Source organism: Chelonia mydas, chromosome 20 (assembly GCF_015237465.2).
Source record: "Chelonia mydas isolate rCheMyd1 chromosome 20, rCheMyd1.pri.v2, whole genome shotgun sequence".
NCBI lineage: Eukaryota > Metazoa > Chordata > Testudines > Cheloniidae > Chelonia > Chelonia mydas.
In genome coordinates this window covers 7,065,388-7,074,520 of record NC_051260.2, presented here as the reverse complement: position 1 = coordinate 7,074,520, position 9,133 = coordinate 7,065,388, and positions in this window count along the sequence as shown.

Sequence of the window (9,133 nt, the reverse complement as noted above, 5' to 3'; positions counted from 1 at the left end):
TCCTGAGCAGTACCCACTGCTGGAGGCTGGGACTTCGGAGTCAAGTTCTGATAGAGGTGACAGTACTGTGGCACCAAATTGAGCGCTTGTAGTCAAATTCCCCAGGATGGCATAATATTCTGCAGAGGTATGCACAGATGCCCAGGTAGCACTCTGCAGATCTCTGATATAGGGATACCCTTGGGAAAGATGAGGAGACTGGCCTTGTGGAATGCGTGCGTATTGAAGATGGGGGTACTACCCCATGCAATTGGTAGCAGAGTTTAATACAGCCAGCAACTCATGTGGAAAGCCACTGAGCTGAGACAGCTGCACCTTTTGATCTATCCAGAATAAAGACGAAGAGTCTCCGAGATTTTCTATAGGTCTTTGTTCTGTCCAAATAGAAGGCCAAGGCTCTTCTCACATCGAGCATATGAAGGATGGCTTACCTGTTGTCCTCATGTGGTTTGGGATAAAATGTTGAAGCTGAATAAGTTGATTCATGTGAAATGCAGAAGTCACTTTAGGGCTGAACTTTGGATGTGGTCTGAATGTGACCTTGTCAGGGAAGAACACAGTAAAAGGGGGATGCACCATCGAAGCTGCTCTCTCCCCTATCCTTCTGGCTGAAGTGATGACGGAAAAGGTGAGTTAGTGAACAAGAGGCCATGGGTTCAAATGGTCTAGTCTGTCCTTTTATCACTAGATTGAGATCCCATTGGAGAGTGGGGGGCCTGGGTTGTGGTTTGCTATGCCTTTAAGAAACCTCTTTGTAATTGGGTGGTCGAAGATTGGGTAGCCTTCTACCTGCTGGTGGAAGGTTGCAACTGCTGCTAAATGAACCTTCAGCGAGCTAACAGAGCGACCCAATTTCTTTAAGGTAGTCTAGGACCACCTGTGGCTGAATTAGGGGTGACATCCTTGGTTTGGCACCAGATCTGGAACCTCTTCTATTTTTGAAGGTAGATATGATGAGTAGTGGCCTTTCTATTATGTAATAGCACCTCCTCAGAACAAGATGTTTCTATGTGCTGGAACCATGAAGGAGCCATGCTTTGAGCTGAAGGACTCGCAGATTGGTGTGGAGGGTGTGACCCTTGTTCTGCGAGAGGAGGTAAGGAGTGATTGGTAGAGTTATCGGTGGACATGCCAATTGTGACAGGTAAGGGTACCACATCTGCCTGGGCCAGGTGGGGGTGATCAGAATGATGTTTGCTTTTTCCCTTTTCATCTTCAACAGGACTTTCAGCAATAGAGGGAAGGGGGAGGAGGCATAAAGAAAGCCCTTATCCCAAGGAAGGGGAAGAGCAGCTCCCATGAACATCATCCAATATCCGTCCTGGAGCAGTACTGTGGACACTTCTTGTTCTAATGAATAGCAAACAAGTCAATTACCAGCGTACCACATAGTCTGCGATTCTACACAACATATTCTGACAATTTCCCATTCATGGTCTTGCAGGAATTTGTGGCTGAGACTGTCAGCTATCGGGTTGTGTATTCCCGATAGGTGGGCCGCTAATATTAGGATATTGTGGGAGAGGCACCAATTCCATAGCTTCAGTGCTTAGATGCACAGAGAATGAGATCTGGTGCCTCCCTGTCAGTTTATGTAGTACATGCAGGCCATGTTGTCCGTCGTGACCTTTGTATGCATGATTAGTGGGAGGAAGTGAGTGCACGTTTCGACTGCTCTGAGCTCAAGCAAGTATTTGTGGAGGCACGTCTCTCCTGGAGACCATTTGCCCTGTATTGTGTGACCATTGAGATGCACTCCCCATCCTATGAGGGATGCATTGGTGGTCAGAAGGGATGGGGAAGACTGAGCAAACGGGATTCCCATACAGATGTTTACTGGATCCTTCCACAAATTCTTCTGTTTTCTTTATTAATGTTACACAAGCACTTAAAGGCTGCAATTGGGATTGGGGCCCTATTGCTTGACGCTGGTGGGCATTGATAAAAGGTTGCCCATATTGTCTTTATTCGGCCTGTAAACTGAACCGAACCGTGCTTGGAGGCATCTCATGTGTAATCTGGCATGAGCAATAACCGATGTGCCCACGGTCATGTGCCCCAGAAGCTGAAGGCAACGTCTGGGCGAGATTTGGGAACTGGATTGTATTGTCTCCATCAACGAGGAGAAACTGAAAAATCTGTGATATAGGAGGAGTGCCCTCGCCTGAATGGAGTCGAGGTCAGCTCCAATGAATTCTAGTCTTTGAGCCTGCGTTAAGGTCAATTTTTGTTCATTGATCTGTAGGCCCAAATTCAGAAACATGTCCTGTGTGGTCTGAGTGACTTGTTGGGCCTCTGTGCAGGACCATGCCCTGAGAAGGCAATCATCTAGGTAGTGATAAATCATTATGACCTGAGAGTGTAAGTGGGCCACTACTACGAGAGGACCTTGGAGAACACTCTAGGAGCCAGAGAGAGGCCGAAAGAGAATACTCTTTACTGGTAGTGGTGCTGGCCCAGCATGAATCTGAGCTTACGCCTGTGATTTGGTATGATAGAAAATGTGGAGGTAGGAGTCTTGAAGGTCAAGAGCCGAAAACAAATTGGGATGATTACTGATGGGGTGACCATCTTGAATTTCTGTCCTCCCTTTTTCTTTGGTATCAGGAAGTAACAAGAGTCAAAGCCTTTGGCTCTGAGATGTACGGGCACAGGTTCTATAGCACCTACGCTGAGGAGACTGTTTACCTCTTGACATAGTAGACTCAGGAGATGGATCCCTGAAGAGGGACAGGGAAGGGTGTTTGGGAGAGGGAAGGGAGGAGGTGAATGGCATATCCATTCTGGATGATTTCCAACACCTACTTGTCGGAGGTTCTCTCTTCCTAGGTGCTGCGGAACGGTGTAAGGCGGTCTCCAAAAGGAGGGGTGGGGTTTCCCACCGTAAGGTGGCAAGGACAGTGTACTACAAGCACCTCAAACCCATAAAAACTTCTGCTTCAAGGTTGAGGGCTGAGATGAAGTCAGTTGTGTTCCTGATTGCTTTTGCTTGGGGAACCTTGATTTCTTATTCTGTGGCTCCCAAGAGCTCTGCGACGAGTATTGAGGCATGTACTGTGATGACTGGGGCGTAAACAGCAGCTGAAGACTGCATTTTCTCTTATAGGCCAGCATGTATATCCCTAGGGAACAAAGGGTCACCCGAGAATCCTTCAACATGTGAAGAGACACATCTGTCTTTTCAGCAAATAGATCAGTTCCCTCAAAGGGAAGGTCCTCCACCATGGTTTGGACCTCTTTAGGGAGCAGAACAACTAGCCACAAAGCCCTTCTCATAACCGTGGCCATAGAAATAGACATGGCAGACACGGTGACACATTCAAATGCAGACTGGACAGATTTTTTGCCACCAGCTGGCCCTTGTTAATTATTGCCATAAATTGGTCTTTGTCGGAGTTCAGGAGCTGATCAATAAAGGAACCTAGTTCCACATAGTTCTGGTAGTCATATTTGGCCAACAAGACCTTGTAATTAGACACCTGGAATTGAAGAGTGGCTGATGAATATGCTTTTCTGCCAAACAGGTCCAAGTGTTTCCTGTCTTGGTCATACGGGGTGGATTTAAACTGGTAAACTAGAATTGAGCACATCCACAGTGATGGAATTTGGAGGTGGGGTAGGAAAATAAAAATTCCATGCATAATACTTTTTGCTCGCCCGCTTACATGTTGGTGGATGGACGCAGGGATCTGCCATATAACTCTGGCAGGATCCAGGAGCACCTCATTAACTGGAAGGGCCACTCTGGCAGAGGTGGAAGAGTGCAGAATGTCCACCAGTTTGTGGTGAGGCTCAGTAACTTGGTGCAGCTGTATTTGCGGGGCTTCTGCCACCTTCTGAGCTAAGTCCTATAATGATTTAAAATCATCTACCATGATGGCGGGGGGCATCACTGCCTCATCAGGTGAGGACAAGAAACGAGCTTGAAGAGTGTCTTCCCTTTCTGCCTCAGCTTCAACTTCCTCCCCCAGTTGCTCAGGAGTTTCTGACCCCTCTGACGCCACAGCTGAAGGAGGTACCTCCTTGCCTGTTGGTATATCACACTAAGGGCCTAGAAAGCTTGTTGCCTCAGCCTGCCAGGGGTCCCAGTATGGCTATAGAGGGCAGGGGGCTGGTACCATGGCAGCTGAGGTTGGGTGGGCAGTACGCCAGGTGTTCATGAAGAAATTGAGACCCGTATGGCGGGCAGGATGAGCGGTAGGAACCCAAGTCCTCTTGCTCACTATCTGATTCTGATGAGGAGAAAAACGATGTGCAGCCTGGAGAGGTCATTGAGTCCAATGCTCTGGGAGAGCCTGGCACTGGAGCCCCAGTACTGAATAGGGGCGAGTCCGGTGCATCAGACACCAAGAGATCCGTTGCACACCAGAAATCTGCCAGTGCGGATGTCGGTGCGAGTGGTTGTCAGTGCAGAGAAGCTTGTACCGACGGAAGTGAAGACGCAGACCTAGTCATATGGTCAGTTGGTGCCACGCACACTGGGGTCAGTGCTGATGACCATGTCAATGTAGCCTTCCCTGGGGCAGATCTTTCATGCTTTTCATGCCCCTGCGGTGCTGGTACTATTTTTCCTGTGCCCATTGGGTCTTTGGGCAGACAGACTTGCTCTGTTTGGTACCAAACATGCCCTTGTACCAGCTCTAGATGGCTTCACTGCCGTCGGTATCAGTGGACCCAGAGATCGTTTCTGGCTTGATCAGGGCTTGCTATGGGGACTCTCAGATCTTTTCTTAGTGGTCTTGAGGCTCGTCTCCTTGGGATCACCTGCCTTCGACGTAGAAGGTTGCAGTGATAACTCTCGCTGGGACTCCGGCAGTTGAAGGGCTGACTCGATGGACAGGAGTTTAAGCCATAACTCTGTCCTTCCTGGACCTGGATTTAACTGCTGGCACCAACCACACTTTTGTAGATTGTGCTTTTCCCCAAGGCAGCGAATGCACTGTGAATGTCTATCCATCACTGGGATGGATTCTTTGCAGAGAAGGTACTTTTTGAAGTATGGCGAGCCAAGCATACTCTTGCTGAGGGGTGTCATCTCCCCCTTACCCCCAACCGTGGTTGGCAGAAAGCAAACCTGTTCTTTTTTCTTTGGCACAGTGAACTAAAAACAAACAAGATACTAAAAGAAAAACGCTTCAAAGGAAGCTAAAATTTGCAAAACTATAGGGGGTGAACTGTCAAGCTGGAGGGAAGTTACCAGTTGAGTTCCTCAAGGATCAGTTTTGGGACCAATCTTATTTAATCTTTTTATTACTGACCTCGGCACAAAAAGTGGGAGTATGCTAATAAAGTTTGCGGATGATACAAAGCTGGGAGGTATTGCCAATTTGGAGAAGGACCGGGATATCAAACAGGAGGATCTGGATGACCTTGTAAACTGGAGTAATCGTAATAGAATGAAATTTAATAGTGAGAAGTGTAAGGTCATGCATTTAGGGATTAATAACAAGAATTTTAGTTATAAGCTGGGGACACATCAATTAGAAGTAACAGAGGAGGAAAAGGACCTTGGAGTATTGGTTGATCATAGGATGACTATGAGCTGCCAATGTGATATCGCCGTGAAAAAAGCTAATGCGGTCTTGGGATGCATCAGGAGAAGTATTTCCAGTAGAGATAAGGAGGTTTTAATACCGTTATACAAGGCACTGGAGAGACCTCACCTGGAATACAGTGTGCAGTTCTGGTCTCCCATGTTTAAGAGGGATGAATTCAAACTGGAACAGGTACAGAGAAGGGCTACTAGGATGATCCGAGGAATGGAAACTTGTCTTATGAAAGGAGACTCAAGGAGCTTGGCTTGTTTAGCCTAACTAAAAGAAGGTTGAGGGGAGATATAATTGTTCTCTATAAATATATTAGAGGGATAAATACCGGAGAGGGAGAATTATTTAAGCTCAATACCAATGTAGACACAAGAACAAATGGATATAAACTGGTCATTGGGAAGTTTAGACTTGAAATTAGACGAAGGTTTCTAACCATCAGAGGAGCGAAGTTTTGGAACAGCCTTCCAAGGGAAGCAGTGGGGGCAAAAGATCTATCTGGCTTTAAGATTAAACTCGATAAGTTTATGGAGGAGATGGTATGATGGGATAACATGATTTTGGTAATTGATCTTTAAATATTCATGGTAAATAGGCCTAATGGCCTGTATTGGGATGTTAGATGGGGTGGGACCTGAGTTACCCAGGAAAGAATTTTCTGTAATATCTGGCTGGTGAATCTTGCCCATATGCTCAGGGTTTAGCTGATGGCCATATTTGGGGTCGGGAAGGAATTTTCCTCCAGGGCAGATTGGAAGAGGCCCTGGAGGTTTTTCGCCTTCCTCTGTAGCATGGGGCATGGGTCACTTACTGGAGGATTCTCTGCACTTGAAGTCTTTAAACCACAATTTGAGGACTTGAATAGCTCAGACATAGGTGAGAGGTTTTTCGCAGGAGTGGGTGGGTGAGATTCTGTGGCCTGTGTTGTGCAGGAGGTCGGACTAGATGATTATAATGGTCCCTTCTGACCTTAGTATCTATGAACAGAAAGCTCTTACCTCCATCTCTAGCCGGGGTCAGCTGTGCGTGCACTGGCGGGATGGACTGCTATTGAAATTCTCCAATCTGCAGCACAGTGGAGCACCCATAGGGACTGTACTCGAAGAAACTATGGTTATGAATATACATGTTTATGTATATAGAAAAAAGTGCTCATAACCTGTATTACAATTTCAACTACACCTCACAGCAGGGAGGGGGCACCTCCCATCCCAGGTGTTTATGCAAAACCAGATACAAGTAACAATCCATTGTACAACCCTGGAAAAGGCAACAATGAACCATTAAAGGTAACGGAACAACATTGAGACAACTGGTTTCAAAGTAGCAGATATGTTAGTCTGTATTTGCAAAAAGAAAAGGAGTACTTGTGGCACCTTAGAGACTAACAAATTTATTTGAGCATAAGCTTTCGTGAGCTACAGCTCACTTAGAATATCTGTAGTGACTGAAGAAAAAAACTCTTAAAATGGAAGGAGTTTGAAATGAAAGCATGTAGAAATTGAGGGACAGTCTCCAAGCAGGAAGCGGTCTCTGAAACACTGGAGCCCCCTATAGTCAGGGGATACACTAGGACATTGTTCAAAGACCACAGGTAACTTGTATTAGAAAAGGGATTTTATCACCTACAAAAGCATAAAGCCTGAGGCTGCAACTTTGTTTGCTTCCCTTACTACTTCATCTTTGAATCTGTGGTTTTTCTGTTAAATAAACCTTTATTTTTTTTACCCCAAGCAAATCTCCAGAGTGAAAACTGCATGAAGTGTATGTGCCAAACTAAGCTTGGGGGGTGGACTGGTTTCATGCCTTCAGCAGTGACAAACCAGAGGGGAATGGTCCTATAGCTGGGCAATTATGAACTCAGGAACAATAGATTTGAGGAGACTGAGTGCTGGAAGGGCTGTTGGTGCCACCCTGAAAGGAGTAACTAGGCTTGTAAAAGCCAGGGTGAGACACTGATAGGCTACCAGCATCAGATTCTGAGCCATAGCAACACAGCATAAATGCACCCCAAGATTACAGAGCAGGTGGTTTCAGAATCCCTTATTGGTCTGCATGATCCCCAAGACATCACACCAGTACTGGAAGAGATGTCTATACCATACTCCCACAGATGTGTACAGAAAATTTGCACTCACTTGAAGCACTACTTGTATGTACATTATTGTACACTCATTTGATACTCAAAAATGGCTTCCCAAATAAAATTCTCTATCAGAAATAAGAGCAATCGATGTATTAGCATCTACTAGCCGGCAAGTAAATGAAATTCAACCAATCCCCATTCCTCTAAAGCACAGGTGGGCACACTTTTTGGCCCAAGGGCCACATCTGGGTATAGAAATTGTATGGCAGGCCATTAATGCTCACGAAATTGGGGTTGGGGAGTAGGAGGGGGTGAGGGCTCCAGAGTGGGGCTAGAAATGAGAAGTTGAGGGTGCAGGAGGGGGCTCAAGGCTGGGGCAGGGGGTGTGGAGTGGGTGACGGCTCCAGCTGGGGGTGCAGGCTCTGGGGTGGGGCTGGGGAGTTTGGGGTGTAGAAGGGGGCTCTGGGCTAGGACTGAGGGATTCAGAGGGTGGAAGGGGGATCAGGGCTGGGGCAGGAGTAGGGGTGTATGGCTCAGGGGTGCAGGCTCTGGGTGGCACTTACATCAAGTGCCTCCTGGAAGCAGCAGCATGTCCCATCCCCACCCCCCGTCCGCAGGCACCACCCCTGCAGCTCCCATTGGGCACAGTTCACAGTCACTGGGAGCTGTGCTTGGGGCAGGGGCAGCGGCAGTGTGCAGAGCCCCCTGCTGCTCCCAGTTCTACAGGGGCCTTAGCATTCCTGGAAATGTAGTGATTACTGAAGATCAGATCTTAGCAACAAAGAAATCAACACTTCCTGAGATAATATCATGCAGTTTATGGAAGCCTCCCATATTTACAGCTATTACACCAGAAGCATTACTGGCTTTGAAAATAATTCAAAGTTACATTTTAATTTAGCTTAGCAACTAAAATGCTTCCTTTCCTGCGTGGCAAGAACGAAGAGAAAGCAAACCTTCTCACCCAGCCACAACACAGAGCTAAGAGAGAGGAGGTGGTGCAAAAATTATTGCATCTGGGGAGATCAGGCTACCTTGGTACTTATGCATTTCCCACCTACCTGACTTGGATTTCCCTGAAAAGCCTCTTTAGTTTAGGTGTACCAACCAGTTGCACTAGTGTTCAAGCTCTTATGTTCCTTTCTCTCTGTAATGTAGTCTCGCTGCCTCCCTCCCACCTCCATAGCATCCCGATACAATCGCACACAGCCGGCAGAAGTTTATGGACAAGCAGAAAGGGAATCTGCAAGCAAGGATGTTCACACTTCCCCATTTCAACCTCCAAGTTTTCCTTTGTTCACACTGGAGTTGTTCCATAAGAAATCAGCTGGGTTTGGGCGTGCACACGATCAGCGCTAACCTACTGAATTTCAGCTGGAAGACCAGCACCCATTTGCTACTTTGAACTATAAATGTAGGGCTCAGCCAACCCAACAAGAGACTGGAAAACCCACGTGCTATATGGACATGCAGACAGTGATGGATTTTCTATGAAGTGTGG